Source organism: Enhydra lutris, unplaced genomic scaffold, assembly GCF_002288905.1.
Source record: "Enhydra lutris kenyoni isolate GAN:26980312 unplaced genomic scaffold, ASM228890v2 scaffoldscaffold33, whole genome shotgun sequence".
NCBI classification, from domain to species: Eukaryota; Metazoa; Chordata; class Mammalia; order Carnivora; family Mustelidae; genus Enhydra; species Enhydra lutris.
In genome coordinates this window covers 4,414,431-4,431,736 of record NW_019154117.1, presented here as the reverse complement: position 1 = coordinate 4,431,736, position 17,306 = coordinate 4,414,431, and the positions used below count along the sequence as shown (strand labels likewise).

General features: G+C 40.5%; 1 long non-coding RNA gene across 1 annotated transcript in view; it reads right to left on the bottom strand.

The window, feature by feature from the left end:
* Positions 1-17,306, bottom strand: part of LOC111153644 — a 30,450-nt gene that overhangs the window by 5,176 nt on the left and 7,968 nt on the right. The window contains exon 2 of the long non-coding RNA XR_002641019.1: positions 2,498-2,596. This is a non-coding gene — a long non-coding RNA (uncharacterized LOC111153644). The remainder of the gene's footprint in view (positions 1-2,497; positions 2,597-17,306) is intronic.

Below are 17,306 nucleotides of genomic sequence, written 5' to 3'. Positions count from 1 at the left end.
CCAAGTTTTATGTGAACGTGCTTTCAGTTCTTAGGTATGTGACAGACTGAAATTGCTGGTTTATATGGTAACTGTTTAACCATTTCAGGAACCACCAAAGTCTTTTTCATGGCAGCTGCACATTTTAGGTTCCCGTCAGTAATGTAGGAGGCTTCAGTTTCTCCATATCCTTACCAGCACTTGTTCTCTGTTTTGTCATTTACAGATATTCAGGTTGTTTTAAAGTGGTACCTCATAGGGGTTTGGATCTCCATTTCCCTGATGACTAGTTACGTTGAGCATCTTTTCATGTGTTGTTGGCCAGATGTATATTTTCTGTGGAGAAATGTCTATCCAAGTCCATTACCTATTTTTGAATAAGGATGTTGTTTTTTGGGGATGTTGTTCTGTTGTTGAGTTCTAAGAGTTCTTCATATACTCTGGATACTAGACTCTTGGTGAATATTTTCTCTCCTTCTGTGGGTTGTCTTTTCTCTTACTTGATGTCCTCGAAAAGTTTTAATTTGGGGTGTCTTGGTGGCTCAGTCAGTTGAGCACTGGACCTTGGTTTTGGCTCAGGTCATCCTCTCAGGGTTGTGAAATTAAGCCCCATGTCACGTTACACACTCAGGGGTGGGGTGGGGGGGAAGGTGTCTGCTCGAGATTCTCTTTCTCCCCCTCCCGTCTCCTTCTCTAAAATAAATAAAATCTTTTTAAAAAGTTTTAGTTTTGATGAAGTCCAACTTCTCTTTTCAATTTTATTGCCATATCTAAGAATTCTCTACCAAATACAAGGTCACGAAAATTCACCCACATTTCCTAAGTTTTATGCTTTGTCTTTGACCCATCTTGAATTACTTTTTATACGTGACGTGGGATAGGATTTCAGTATCAGTCTCTTTCATGTGAATGACTGACTACTCCGTGATCTCAACACCACTTGCTGGAGATCCTTTCCCCACTGAAGGTGTCGGCAGTGCTGTCAAAACTCTGATGAACAATGAAGCGCGCGTGTGGTGAATTCTGTCCCACCGGCCTGTTCTTCTGCCGGCTCCACATGGCTTCGGCAGCCAGGTTCACAGTAGTAAGCTCTGAGATCAGCAAGTGTGAGTCCTCCAGCTTTGTTCTTTAAACACTGTTTTGGCTATTCAGTGTCTGTTTCATACGAAATTTAAAGTCCGCTTTTCCACTTCCGGCGGGGGGAGGCATTCTGACGGGTTGCGCTGAACCTGCAGACCGCGGTGGGCAGCGCTGCCGTCTGAACAGTCCCTCAGCTGTTCGAGGCGTGCTCCTGGGCTCTCTGGTGATTCAGACCGTTCGCTGCCAGTGTGCAAATACAACTGATTATAGTGTTGACCGTGTATCCTGGCACCAGTAGTTCTTTTTTTGGGTGGATTCATCAGGGTTTTTTATTTTAGTGTGTTTTAGATCACATCCTCTCCAAACAGAGGTTTCTTCCTTTCCCATTTAGATGTTTTTTAGTTATTTTTGCCTAATTTTCTGGCTAAAACTTACAGTGCTGAGCAGTGGCTAAAGCAAGCACACTTGTCTTACTCCTGATTCCAGGGAGAAATCTTCCAGCTCTTCACCCCCGAGTATGATACTAGCTGGAGGTTTTTCATCGATTCCCTTCATCATGTTGTGGGACATTCCCCCTCTCTTCCTGGTCTGTTGGGTGTTGTTTTTTGTTTTCTATTTTGTAATTAGGAAAGCATGTTAGATTCTGTTAAAGGCTTTTTCTGCACTCAGATGACTGGTTTACTCTTCATTCTGCTAATCTGGTTCTTACACGAACTGATCTTAGGCTGATCCACACTCGCATTAATTACTAAGATGAATTTCCCACTTCGTCATGTTGTTTAACCACTTTGATAGGATGCTGGATGCAAAGCACTAATTATTTTTCTTGTTGTTTTAGGATTTTTACATCTATGTCCTTAGGGATAGTCGTGTTTGCTAGTGATATCTGAGGTAATGCACTCCATGCAGAATGAGATGGGAGAAGTTCCCTTTTCTTTTTTCTCAAAGGGCATAAGAAAGATTGGTACTGACGCATATTTAAACATTCTGGTAGAATGCTACTGTATGAGGGTATCCTACACCAGTTATTTAAACAGAATTTAATGAAAAGAATCATTAACGAGGCAACCAGAAGAGCAAGCTGACTCTAAGGCAGTGGTTCTCAGACGTCAGCGTGCGTTAGGAGGGCTTGGGGAGCAGATTCCTGATCGGGCATCGGAGTTACTGACTCAATAGACCGGGTGGAGCCTGAGAATATCTGCATTTCTAGCATGTTCCCAGGAGGACGTGACACTGCTGGTCATGGACCACAGGCTGAGAACTAGGATTCCATGGAATCGGGGGTAACAAAATGCAGTTTCCCTGGGCCGAGGGAAGAGAGCGTTCACCACTCAGTGACTACAGCAGTCGTATGGAAAAGGGCTGCCACCTGGCCAGTGTGGAATTTCTGGGCTTGGCAGTAAGTTCTAGGGGCCAGTGGTTGGGGCTGACAGTGTACCTGGTTCTGCCCGGGCTGGGGACGCCGCAGACTGGGCTTGGCTGCTGCTCTCAGGAAGAACCGCCCCTACCAGCGTGGAGAAGCGCCATCAGAATGAAGCTGTGGGAAATGGAAGACAGGAAGGAGTCAGTCCGTCCCTCCTCCTCTGCTTCCTTTCGCGGCTTCTGTCTAGCATCCTTTATGGGCTAGCACAGAGCCTGCTACAACAGAACAGCTGTGCCAAGTAAAGGACAGGGTGGAACTAAGAGACAAGGACTGGAGCCCTCAACATGCCTGCTACACGCTACACATCCGTGAACTTCTGATCCCCACCAGCACCTCCCCCGTGATCCTGATCTGCATCTGCTAAAGGATCTGGATCTTCACAGTTATGCCCTTTTCCCGGAAGCTTTTGTTTTTCCCTAACTCTGCCACTGGGCATTAGTACTTGGGGGTAAGGGAGCCAACCCCCTGTGCAGCCGAAAATCTGCATATATCCTGACGCACCAAAAACTAAACTATTGATCACCTACTCTTAACCAGAAGCCTTACCAGTAAGCCAATTAACACATATTTTGTATGTTAAATGTATTACATACTGCATTCTTAGAATAAAGTGAACTAGAAAAAAGAAAATGTTAAGAAATCTTAAAATACATTTACAGTATCACTTCATAAAAAGTCCACGTAAAGTGGACCTGTGCAGCTCAAACCCTGTTGTCCACGGGCCAGACATACTGAGAGGTGTCTCCGAGAGCTCCCTGGGTTCCAGACAGAGCACTCCTTTCACCCACTGATGTCAGCAAGCCATTGGCCTGAGAAGGCCAAGTGACAGTCTCCTCCTCAGTGCAGCGGGACCACAGCTGTGTCCCCTTGTTGCAGTATTACCCATGTTCGCCCCAGCAGCTGCTCTCAGAAGTGCAGACGGTTTAGGTGTGATGGTAAGGAAAATCTATGCACTGCCTTAGTTTGAAACCCTCGTATTCTGGCTCTGAGAGACAGCACCGTTTACTGTCTCATGCAAAGCACATACTGCCCCATTAGAACTCCATTCTTTAAGGTTTGGGGCTTTTTTGTTTTGGATTCTTACTTTTTCTTTTGACTAAAATTGAACATGACCATATATTTTTGTATAAAACAGCTAAAGTTCACAAGCTTATAGAGCTTGAAACCATGAGATAACGGCTACATTACAATACACAGCATGGGGGCGCCTGGGTGGCTCAGTGGGTTAAGCCGCTGCCTTCGGCTCAGGTCATGATCTCAGAGTCCTGGGATCGAGCCCCGCATTGGGCTCTCTGCTCTCTAGGGGAGCCTGCTTCCTCCTCTCTCTCTGCCTGCCTCTCTGCCTGCTTGTGATCTCTCTGTCAAATAAATAAATAAAATCTTTAAAAAAAAAAACACAAAAAAACAATACACATCATGAACATCAAGCGTGTGTGTGTAAAATACCTATATCAATGACACTAAAGCTGTTTTTAAAAGTCTCATGGAGGGGGAAGCTGGGAAGATGGTCGAGTAGAAGGACCCTATGTTCCCCTTGTCCCAGGGATACAAATGGATAACACAGCAGCATAAATAACCCAGAAAATGACATGAAGACTGGCAGAACAAACTCCACAACTAAAGTTCGAGAAAAGACCACATTTAAGAAGGTTAGAAAGGGAAGACACATGGCTTGGGTGCAAAAACATACTCCAGTCATCTCTGGTCAGGAGGGGCATGGAGAAGGGAGAAAAGCAGACTGTCATGCCAGGGAGCCCGGGGAAGACAGATCCCCATAACCACTGGATTTGAAAGTAAGGGGCCAAATTTTGTGAGTTCTTAGAACCAATGGGATTTAAAGCCTAGAATTTTAAAAATCAGCAGGCTTGGCTCCGGGAGAGCCAACAGGGCATTAGGAAGCTCAGCCCCTGCCCCTTAAAGCCACATCACCACTAAGAGCAGCGAGATACTGCATGGGGGCAGACAGGAGGGAATCCCAGAGAATGCACAGGAGAGGTGCGGAGATCCCTCCAGAAGAGAGGAGCTGGCAGGTGCTATTTCTCTCCCCTGCCCCTCACCATAAACCAGAGCAGTACTGACATTCACTCCCTAATTTGCTTACACCAAGTCCCACCCACCCGCTCCACAGTGGATCCTCCCTTCCCAGTCATGCTTGCCTCAGTCCAGCCGCTGTGAGTCCCCCTTCCTAAGAAGACTGGTACAAACCCCACCAACACCACCTTTCCAAACCATACATTTTGCAGGGCTTTGGTGCCAGCAGCAAAAGGTTTCACTTGGCAAACAGACAAGCACACACCTTGTTAATATGTGCCATACTGGAGCTGGGTCCAAACACTACCCACAACACACAAAGAGCCTCTGCAGACAACGGGAGTGAAGGACAAAGCAACCAGCACACCGGAAACACATGCAGGAGGCACTCCCTGAAGCACCTGGCCCTGGGCAACAGGAGACACTGCACTGCAGGGCACTACAGGACCTCCTCCTAAGGCCATCACCCTCAAGAGCAGGAGACACAGCCAACTCTCCTAATACACAGAAACAGAGACAGAGGAGTATGTCACAAATGAAAAAACAGGACAAAACTACAAGAGACCTACACTAAATGGAGATAAGTAATATGCCTGATAAAGAATTTAAAATAAGGATTATAAAGACATTCACTGAACTTGAGAAGAGAGTGGAGGACTTAACAAAGGTGTTACCCTTAACAAAGAAAGAAAAAAGAACCAATCATAGATGATAAACATAATAAATGAAATTAAAAATACACTTGATGGAATAAACAGCAAGCTAGATGAAGCAGGGAAAAACAGAATAAAGGAAAGTAAGCTGAGAAAGCCAGAAACAAAAAAGTTATGCAGATTGAGAACAAAGCTAGGGAAGTCAGTCAACCAAGTGTAGTAGCATTCATATTACACGGATCCTAGAAGAAAAAGGGGTAGAAAATTTATTTAAAGAAATGATAACTAAAAGCTTTCCTGAGGAAGGAAACAGACATCCAGATCCAGGAGGCCCAGAGAACTCCCATCAAAATCAACAAAAAAGCAGGCCAACACCAAGATATGTTGTACTTAAATTTGCAAAATACAGTGACAAAAAAAATCTTCAAAGCAGCAAAACAAAAGTCCTTAACTTACAAGGGAAAACCCATAGGGCTCGCTGGAGATTTCTCAAAAGAAACTCGGCAAGCCAGAAGGGAGTAGCATAATATATACAAAGTCCTGAATGGGGAAATTCTACAGCCAAGAATAATCTATCCAGCAAGGCTATAATTCAGAATAGGAGGAGACAAAGTTTCCCAAACAAATACTGAAGAAGTTCATAACCATGAAACAAGCCCTGCAATAAATATTAAAAGGACTCTGAGTGCAAAGATCAAAAGTGACAAAGATGAGAAAGAGTACCCAGAAATGGACCCTCAACTATATGGTCAGCTTATTTTTTTAAAAAAGATTTTATTTATTTATTTGACAGAAAGAGATAGTGAGAGAGGGAACACAAGCAGGGAGAGTGGGAAAGGGAGAAGTAGCCTTCCCGCTGAGCAAGGAGCCTGAAGCGGGGCTCGATCCCAGGACCCTGGAATCAGGACCTGAGCTGAAGGCAGACACTTAATGACTGAGCCACCCAGGTGCTCCTGGTCAGTTGATTTTTGACAAAGCAGAAAAGAATATCCAATGGGAAATGGACAGTCTCTTCAACAAATGGTGTTGGGAAAACTGGACAGCCACGTGTAGAAGAATGAAACTGGACCATTTTCTTACACCATACACAAAGATAAACTCAAAATGGATAAAAGACCTAAATTTGAGACCGGAATCCACCAAAATCCTAGAGAAGAACACAGGCAGCAACCTCTACGACCTCTATGACCTTGGCTGCAGCAACTTCTTGCTAGACACATCTCCAAAGGCAAGGGGAATAAAATACCAAAAATGAACTTTTGGGGCTTCATCAAGATAAGAACCTTCTGCACAGCAAAGGGAACAATCAACAGAATTAAAAGACAACCTACAGAATGGGAGAAGATAATTGCAAATGACATATCAGATAAAGTGCTAATATCTAAGATCTACAAGAACTTTTCAAACTCAACACCCCCCCCAAAAAAAAAAAAAAACCACACACACACACACACACAAATAATCCAGTCAAGAAATGGGCAGAAGACGTGAACACAGATTTTTCCCAAGAGGACATACAAATGGCCAAGAGACACATGAGAAAATGCTCCACATTACTCAGCATCAGGGAAATACAAATCAAAACCACAATGAGATACCACCTCACACCAACCAAAATGGCTAAAATGAACAAGTCAGGAAATGACAGATGTTGGTGAGGATGTGAAGAAAGGGGAACCTTCATACAGAGAGGGAGACAAACCATGAGAGACTCTTAACTACAGAAACAAACTGAGGGTTGCCAGGGTGATAGGCACTGAGGACACATGATGTGATGAGCACTGTATGTTACATGCAACTGATGAATTACTGAACTCTACATCTGAAACTAATGATGTACTATATGTTGACTAACTGAATTTAAAAAAAAAACCAAAAACGAAGAAAATCTCCAGAAACAATGAGAAAAGGTGTAATAAAATGGCAATAAACACATATATATCAATAACTACTCTGAATATAAATGGACTAAACACTCTAATCAAAAGATGTACAGTGTCCGGATGGTTAAAAAAGACCTGGGGCGCCTGGGTGGCTCAGTGGGTTAGGCCGCTGCCTTCGGCTCAGGTCATGATCTCAGAGTCCTGGGATCGAGCCCCGCGTCAGGCTCTCTGCTCAGTGGGGAGCCTGCTTCCTCCTCTCTCTCTGCCTGCTTGTGATCTCTCTGTCAAATAAATAAATAAAATCTTAAAAAAAAAAAAAAAGACCTATCTAAATACTGCCTACAAGACTCATTTCAGACCCAACGCCAGTGCAGATTGAAAGTTAAGGGATGAAGGCATGCCTAGGTGGCTCAGGTGGTTAAGTGTCTGACTTCGGCTCAGGTCATGATCTCGGGGTCCTGGGACTGAGCCCCGAGTCTGGCTCCCTGTTCAGTGGGGAGTCTGCCTCTCCCTCTGTCCTGCCCCCCTGTGCTCCCTCTCTCAAATAAATAAATAAAATATTTTCTTTAAAAAAGGGGATGAAGAAACATTTATCATGAAATTGGATGTCAAAAGAAAACTGGAGTTTTAATACTTATATTGGACAAACAAGACTTTGAAACAGAGACTGCAACAAGAAATGAAAAAAGGGTACTATATCATAATAAAAGGGACTACTCAATAAGAAGACACAATCATAAATATTTATGCACCAAATATGGGAGCACCCAAATAATAGTAGGGCACTTTAAGACCCCAATTACATCAATGGACAGAGATCACCTACACAGAAAATCAACAAGGAAACAATAGCTTTACATAACACACTGGAACAGATGGAATTAACAGATATAATCAGAACATTCCATCTGAAAGCAGCATAATACAAATTATTCTCCAGTATACACGGGACATTCTCCAGAAAAGATCACATATTAGGTCACAAAACAGGCCTCAACAAACAAAAAGACTTAAGTCATAACCATGCACCTTTTCTGACCATAATGCTATGAAACTGGAAGTCAACCACTGGAAAGAGCACAAATACGCTGAGGTTAAACAACATGCTACTAAACGATGAATGGGTCAACCAGGAAACCAAAGAAGAAATTTTTAAAAATTAAATACAAAGAGATAAAAATGAATATTCAATGGTCCAAAAACCTTTGGGATGCAGTAAAAATGGTCTTTAAAAAATGTGTATTTTATTTGTGAGAGAGAAAGAATCTGAAACAGACACCACACTGGACACAGAGCCAATGTGGGGCTCAATCCAAAAGCTGGGAGATCATGACCTGAGCCGAAACCAAAAGTCAGACGCTTAACCAACTAACCTACCCAGGTACCCCAGTTAAAGTGGGCTTAAGAAGGAAGTATATAGCAATACAGGCATACCTCAAAAAGCAAGAAAAATCTCAAATACACAACTTAACCTTACACCTAGGAACTAAAAAAAAGAACAAGGGAAGCCTAAAACCAGCAGAAGAAAGGAAACAATAAAGAATCAAGCAGAAATAGGGGGCGCCTGGGTGGCTCAGTGGATTAAAGCCTCTGCCTTCAGCTCTGGTCATGGTCCCAGGGTCCTGGGATCGAGCCCCGCATCAGGCTCTCTGTTCACCGGCGAGCCTGCTTCCCCTCCTCTCTCTCTCTGCCTGCCTCTCTGCCTACTTGTGATCTCTGTCAAATAAATAAATAAAATCTTAAAAAAAAAAAAAAGAATCAAGCAGAAATAAATGATATAGAAACTAAAAAACAAAACAAAACAAAAAAACCCCAACAGATCAATAAACCAGTAGCTGCTTCTTTGTTAAAACTGATAAACCCTGGGGCGCCCGGGTAGCTCAGAGGGTTAAGCCTCCGCCTTCAGCTCAGGTCATGATCACAGGGACCTGGGATCGAGCCCCGCATCATGCTCTCTGCTGAGAAGCTCTCTGCTTCCTCCTCTCTCTCTCCCTGCCTCTCTGTCTACTTGTGATCTCTGTCAAATCAATAAAATCTTAAAAAAAAAAATTTATAAACCCCTAGCCAAACTTATCAAAAAGAGAAAGGATCCAAATAAACAAAATCACAAATGAGAGAGAAATAACTAACTCCACAGAAATAAAAACAATTTTAAGAGATGATAATGAAAAACTGCACACCAATATATAGGACAGCCTAAAGAAATGGACAAATTCCTAGAAACATACCAAAACTGAAGCAGGAAGAAACAGAAATATGAACAGAGCAATCACCAGTAATTAAATTGAATCAGTAATCAAGAACTCCCAACAAACAAAAGTCCAGGACCAGACTGCTTCACAGGTGAATTCTAACAAAAAACGAAGAGTCTCTCTTTTTAAGAGTTTCTCTTCTCTTTTCTTCTCAAACTAGGTGAATTCTAACAAACATTTAAAGAACAGTTTTACCGGGCACCTGGGTGGCTCAGTCGGTTGAGCGTCTCTTGATTTCCACTCAGGTCATGATCTCCGTCATGGGATGGAGCCCCACGTCAGTCTCTGTGCTCAAGAGAGAGTCTGTCTCTCTCCCTCTGTTCCTCTTTCCCTGCCTCATGTGCACGCACACTCACTCTCTCAAATAAGTAAATTTATTTTAAAAATAAAAAAGTTTCTATTAAGAGTTTCTCTTCTCTTCTCAAACTATTCCCAAAAATAGAAGAGAAAGGAAAACTTCCAAATTCATTCTACGGGACCAGCATTACCCTGATACCAAAACGAGAAAAGAAACCACCCCCCACCCCACAAAAAAAGAACAAACAAGTCCATATTTCTCATGACTATAAATCCAAATATCCTCAACAAAATACTAGCAAACCAAACTGAACAATTCATGTAAAAAATCATTCAGGGGGCTCAATCAGTTGACTGGGCATCTGACTCTTGATTTCAGCTCAGTCATGATCTCAGGGTCCTGGATCAAGCCCACACTGGGCTCTGCTCTATGGGGAGTCAGCGTGTCTCCCTCTCCCACTGCCCCGCCCCTTGTTTGCTCACTCACTCTCTAATAAAAATCTTTTAAAAATGTAAAAACTTTTTTAAAAGCATTCACCACAATCAGGTGGGATTTATTCCCAGGATGTAAGAGTAGTTCAATATTCACAAATCAATCAATGTGATATATCACATCAATAAGAGAAAGGATTAAAAAAAATGACCTTTCCAATAAATAAAGAAAAGATATCTGAAAAAGTACAATGTCCATTCATGGTAAGAAACCTCAACAAAGTAGGTTTAGAGAAAACATAACATAATAAGGGTCTTACATGAAAAACCTGCAGCAAACATCATACACAATGGGAAAAAGCTGAGAACTTCTATGCTAATATTAGGAACAATACAAGGATGTCCACTCTCATCTCTTTTATTCAATACAGTACTGAAGTCCTAGCCACGGCAATTAGACAACGAAAAGAAGTAAAATGCATCCAAATAAAGAAAAGTAAAACTTGGGGCGCCTGGGTGGCTCAGTGTGTTAAGCCTCTGCCTTTGGCTCGGGTCATGATCTCACAGTCCTGGGATCGAGGCTCGCATCAGGCTCTCTGCTTAGTGGGGAGTCTGCTTCCCTCTGCCTATAGTATCTCTGCCTACTTGTGATTTCTCTCTGTGTCAAATAAATAAATAAAAATTAAAAAAAAAAAGTAAAACTTTCACTATTTGCAGATGACATGATACTATATCTAGAAAATGCAAAAGACCACCAAAAAACAACCAGAACTACTCAATGAATTCAGTAAGGTCACAGGATACAAAATCAATGTACAGAAATTTATTGCTTTTCTATACACCAATAATGAAGCAGTAGAGAAAGAAATTAAGAAAATTCCATTTACAATTGCACCAAAAAAAAAAAAAAAAAAAGATAAAATAAATACCAAGGAATGAACTTAACAAAAGAGGTGAAAGATCTGTACTCTGAAAACTATAAAACACTTAGGAAAAAATTAGAGAGACACAAAGAAACGAAAAGACATTCCATGCACTTGAATTGGAAGAACAAACAAGGTTAAAATGTACTGCCCAAAGCAGTTTACAAATTTAATGCAACCCCTACCAAAATACCAACGGCATTTTTCACAGAACTACAGCCAACAATCCTAAAATTTAGCTGGACCAACAAAAGACCCCAAACAGCCAAAGCAATCTTAAAGAACAAACTGGAGCTATTACAATCCTAGAGTTCAAGATATAATACAAAGCTGCAGCAATCAAAGCAGTATGGTACTGGTACAAAAACAGACAAATAGATCAATGGAACAGAATGGAGTGCCCAGAAATAAATCTACAATTATATAGTCAATTAATCCTCAACAAAGCAGGAAAAAATACACAATAGGGAAAAACCAGTTTCTTCTAACAAATGGTCTTAGGAAAACTGGACAGCTAGCTACATGTAAAAGAATAAAACTAGGGGTGCCTGGGTGGCTCAGTCAGTTAAATGTCCAACTCTTGGTTTCAGCTCAGGTCATGAATTCAGGGTCGTGAGAATACAGCCGTGCACTAAAGTCTATGCTCAGCACAGAGTCGGCTTCATATTCTTTCCCTCTCACTCTGCCCCTCCCCCCGTTCTTTAAAGTGGATGGGTAAATCTTAAAAATAATAATAATAATAAAAATAGACAATTCCCTTGCACCACACAAAAATAAACTGAAAATTATCAACTCCTACAATTCAACAACCCACCCCAAAAAATCCAAAAATGGGCAGACAACATGAACAGACATTTCTCCAAAGACATACAGATAGCCAATGGACACATGAAAAGACGCTCAACATTATTTATCATCAAAGAAATACAAGTCAAAATCAAAATGAGGTATCACTTCACACTTGTCAGAAGAGCTAAAATCAAAAAAACAAGAAACAGTAAGCCTTGGCAAGCATGTGGAAAAAAGGAACCCTCATACACTGTTGGTAAAAATGCAAGCTGGTGCAACAACTATGGAAAACAAAATGGAGGTTCTTCAAAAAGTTAAAAATAGAGGGGCACCTGAGTGGCTCAGTTGGTTAAGCATCTGCCTTCAGCTCAGGTCAAGGGTCCTGGGAATGTGCCCTACATTGGACTCCCTGCTCAGTGGGAAGTCTGCTTCTCCCTCTCCCTCCACTCCTTCCCCTTGTTCATGTTCTCTCTCACTCTCTAATAAATAAATTTTTTAAAAAGTTAAAAACAGAATTATTATATGATCCAGTAAATGCATTACTGGGTATTTACCCCCGAAATACAAAAACACTAATTTGAAGAGATACATGTACCCCTGTTTAGTAACATTATTTGCAATAGCTAAATTATAGGAGCAGCCCAAGTGTCCATCCATAGATGAATGGATAAAGAGTGGTGTATGCACATGCGCGCGCGCACGCGCGCACACACACACACACACACGATGGGGTATTATTCAGCCACAAAAAAGAGTATCTAGCCCTTTGTAACAACATAGATGAAGTTAGACAGTATAATGCTAAATGAAATAAGTCAGAGAAAGACAAATACCATATGATTTCACTCATATTTGGAATTTAAGAAAGAAAACAAATGAGCAAAGGAGAAAACAAAAGAGAGACAAACCAAGAAAAAGATTCATAACTAAAGAGAACTAACTGATGGTTAGCAGAAGAGGGGGGTTGTGAAATAGATGACAGGGATTAAAGAGCAAAATTATTATGATAAGCACTGTGTAACGTACAGAATAGCTGAATCACTATGTTGTACACCTGACACTAATATAACACTGTAGTTATCAATACTGAAATTAAAATAAAAAACTTAAGTGTTTAAGTCTCATGGGATACTTGGATTTAAGTGGGAAAAAACTATACTTCTATATATTAGCAATAAACAATTAGAAAATTAAATAATTTCATTTACAAAGTAAGAATTGTATGATCAACTGAACAGATGCAGAAAAAAAATTTTAAAAATTCAACATTTATGACAAGAGCATATAGAGGAAATGTATCTCAACAAAATAAAGCATGTATGTCACAAGCCCACAAATAACATCCTACTAAAACTGAGAATATTAAAAATACTCTTGTCACTTTTATTCAACATATTATTGAAAGTCTCATGTAAGCAACTAGGCAAGAAATAACAGGCCTCCAAACTGGAAAGGAAGAAGTAAAACTGTCACTATTTTTAGATGACATATTACATAGAGACAACCTTAAAGACTGTAAACAAAATAAAGAATCCAGGAAAGCTGCAGGATATAAAATCAATATACCAGAAAAACCCTGTTAGTTCTATACATTAATAATGAACTATCAGAAAAATTAAAACAGTTCCATCTACAACTACACCAAAGTGAATACAATTAGGGAGAAATTTAAGAAGGTGAAAGACCAGGGCACCTGGATGGCTCAGTTGAGCATCTGACTCTTGATTTCAGTTCAGGTCATTTTGAGATCAAACCCAACTTTCTCTCTCTCTTCCCCCCTCAAATAAATAAAATCTTAAAAAAAAAAAAAAAGGTGAAAGAACTGTACACTTGAAACTGTAATAAGACACTGCTGAAATAAACTGAAGACAAATAAATGGAAAGATACTCAATGTTCATGGGCTGGAAGAACTGTAAAATATGCATACTATCCAAACCAATCTTCAAATTCTACACAATCCCCAATAAAATTCCGACTGTGTTTTTCACAGAAATAAGCAATCCTAAAATCCTAAAACCACAGACGATCCCAAAGATGCAAAGGAACCTTGCGAAAAACCAACAAATCTGGAATATCACACTCCCTGACTTCAAACAATACTGTAGAAGTATAGTAATCAAATCGTATGGTATTGACATAAAAACAGGCACATATAGGTCAGTGGAACACAACAGAGAGCCCAGAAATTAACCCTCTCATAAAGAGCCAATTAATTTATGATCAAGGAGCTAGAAATAAACAATTGGGAAATACAGACTGGTTTGGGGTTTTTTTTTTAAGATTTTATTTATATATTTGACAGAGAGAGTACAACCAGGGGGAGTGGCAGGCAGAAGGAGAGGGAGAAGCAGACTCCCCGCTGAGGCTAAGCAGGGAGACCAATATGGGGCTCGATTCCAGGATCCTGGGATCATGACCTGAGCTGTAGGCAGACACTTAACCAACTGAGTCACCCAAGCACCCATAGAAAATACACTGTTAAATCAATGTTTTTGGAAAGGAGGACAGCGACATGCAGAATAATGAAACTGGACAACTATATTACACTGTTCACAAAAATTAACTGAAAGTAGATTAAAAACTTAAATGTAGAACCTAAAACTATAAATCTCCTAGAAGCAGTAAGCTCAATGTCAGTCTTGATAATAAATAAAGACTTAAAGACTGCCAACAAGTACATGACTCTCAATGTCATGAATCATCAGGAAAATGCAAATCAAAACCACAATGAGCTATCACTTCATACCTGTCAGAATGGCTATTATAAGGAAAATAAAATAACATGTTGGCAAGAACACTGAAAAAAGGGAACATGTGCTCACTATTGGTGGGAATGTAAATTGGTGCAGCCACAATGGGAAACAGCATGCAGTTTTCTTAATAAATAAATAAATAAATAAAAATAGAACTATCACATAATCCAGCAAACTCCCTTCTGTGTATTATCTGAAGAAAACAAAAACACTAACTTGAAAAGATACTTGCATCCCCATTTTGTTTGCAGCATTACTTACAATATCCAAGATACAGAAACAATCTAAGGTTCTTTCAATGCCTTAATGGACAAAGTAATGTGATATATACAGATATAGATACATAAAATTTACTTAGCAGTTAAAAAAAAAAGTCTTGTTTTTAAAAAATTTAATAATAGCTTCCCCCCAAATCAGGATTAAATCTAACAAAATATGTTAAGGATCTGTATGCAGACTATAAAACACTAATGACGGAACTTAAACAAGACCCATGTAACTGGAAAGGCAGCATGGCAAAGATGTTAGTTCCTCAAAACCGATCCAGAGATTTAGTGTAATCTTCACAAAATCCCAGCAGGATCTTTGTATACATATATATACAGATACTAAAACCTGTATGGTAGGAGTGTAGCAGCTTTGAAATTTTGAAAAAGAAACTCTGTAGCTACAGTAACCAAGACAATGTGGTGTTAGAAAAGGGACAAACACAGAGCAAAGAACTCAAAACAGTCCCACAAGAGAATGGCCAACTGATGACAAAGGTGCAAAAGCAAAACAGTGGTACACGCAGATCTAATTCTTTACAACTGCTGTGTATTTTTGTACTCCTGGGGCTGTTTAATGACTTTTAACTATTTCTCCACATCTTTTCAATGTATTTTCCACCCTATAACCTGATCCAGTAAGATTTATCACTGGGATACAAGGAAGGTTCAACATATGCAAATCAACCAATACAATACATTGTGTTAATAGAACAAAATCTAAGAATCCCATTATTTCAACAGATGCAGAAAAAACACTGGACAAAATTCAACATCCTTTCATTAAAACAAACAAACAAACAACTCTCAAATAATAGGGCACAAAGGGGCTCCTGTGTGGCTCAGTGGGTTAAGCCTCTGCCTTCAGCTCAGGTCATGATCTCAGGGGTCCTGGGATGAGCCCCACACCAGGCTCTCTGCTCAGCAGGGAGCCTGCTTCCCCTCTCTCTGCCTGCCTCTCTGCCTACTTGTGATCTGCTAAATAAATAATCTTTTAAAAAATAAATAATTAATAAACTTAATAAAGTTGCATAACACAAAAGCAACATAAAAAAATCATTTGCATTTCAGGACTTCTGAGGAAATGGTGGAATAGACTGTGTTCACCTTGCCCCATGCATACAACTAGGTAACACCCACCATCAGTATAAATAACCCAGAAAATGATCTCAAGACTAGCAGAATAGACTCTCTACAGCTAAATGTAGACAAGAGGCCCCAATGAGGAGGGTAGGAAGGGTGGAGATGCGGTCTAGAGCCAAAAAGACCCACAGAACTATCCACACAAGGAAGGCAAAGGTATGGAGAGAAGAGAGGAGCAGATGCCCCTCCAGGCACCTCAGACATGGGGACCTGCCCAAAGAAGACAAATTCCCATACCATTTTACTCTGAAAACTAGAGGGGACTGGTTTAGCAAGTCTTACAATCAGTGGGGCTTAGCACGTGGAACTTTAACAATCTGTGGGATAGGCTCTGGGAGAGCAGGAGGGTAAAAGTAAACTGAGTCTCTGCCCTTAAAGAGACAGCACAACAAACAGTCCCGCTGAGTTACGGCATAGAATCAGCAGTTCCAAAAACACTTGAGGAATACAAGAAAAATACTTATTTACTAATCTCAGAGCAAGTACTAAAAGAGCAGAAATCTTTCGAAGATGTCTCTAAGAGCAAAGGAGCTAATGAGTGTCATCCAACATCCAAACTCCCAGCGTAGATACAGGGACACCTATGGGAATCAGCACGGTTCAACACTCTCTAGCTTCCTAACAGCACACACAAGCCCACGTCCTGCAGACTCACCCCCTCCATCTCCACCTCCAGTCTTCCTAGGCAGCTGCAGTTCCCCTCACAGAGAGGACTGGCACAGACTTTGCTGACACTGTGCCCCACCTCCATGTTCTCCCGCAGACTCCCACCCTCATACACTTACCAGAGTACAAAATGATTATTAACAAACATAAAGCAAACAATTGATAGTAATACAATAATAGTAGGGAACTAAAACACCTCACTTACTTTAATGGATAGATCACGGAAACAGAAAATCAACAAGGAAATACTAGGCTTTGAATGACACACTGGACTAGATGGATCTAACAGATATATGTAGAACATTTCCTACTAAGACAGAGTACACAGTCTTTTCAAGTGCACAGAGAACACACCCTAGATCATGTCAGGCCACATACTATGTCTCAACAAATTCAAAAATACTGAAATTGTATCATGCATTTTTTTCTAACCACAATGCTATGAAACTAGAAATCAAGCACAAGAAAATAAATCTGAAAATGACAAATATACATAGAGGTTAAATAGCAAGCTACTAAACAATGAATGGGTCAACTAAAATTATCAGAGAGGAAGTAAAAAAATACATGGAGACAAATGAAAATAAAAATACAACCAGCCCAACATCTTTGGGATGCAGCAAAAGTTCTAAGAGATTATAGCAATACAGGCCTACCTCAAAAGCAAAACAAAACAAAACAAAAAATAAACAACCTAACCTTACACCTAAAAGAACTAGAAAAAGAAGTACAAAG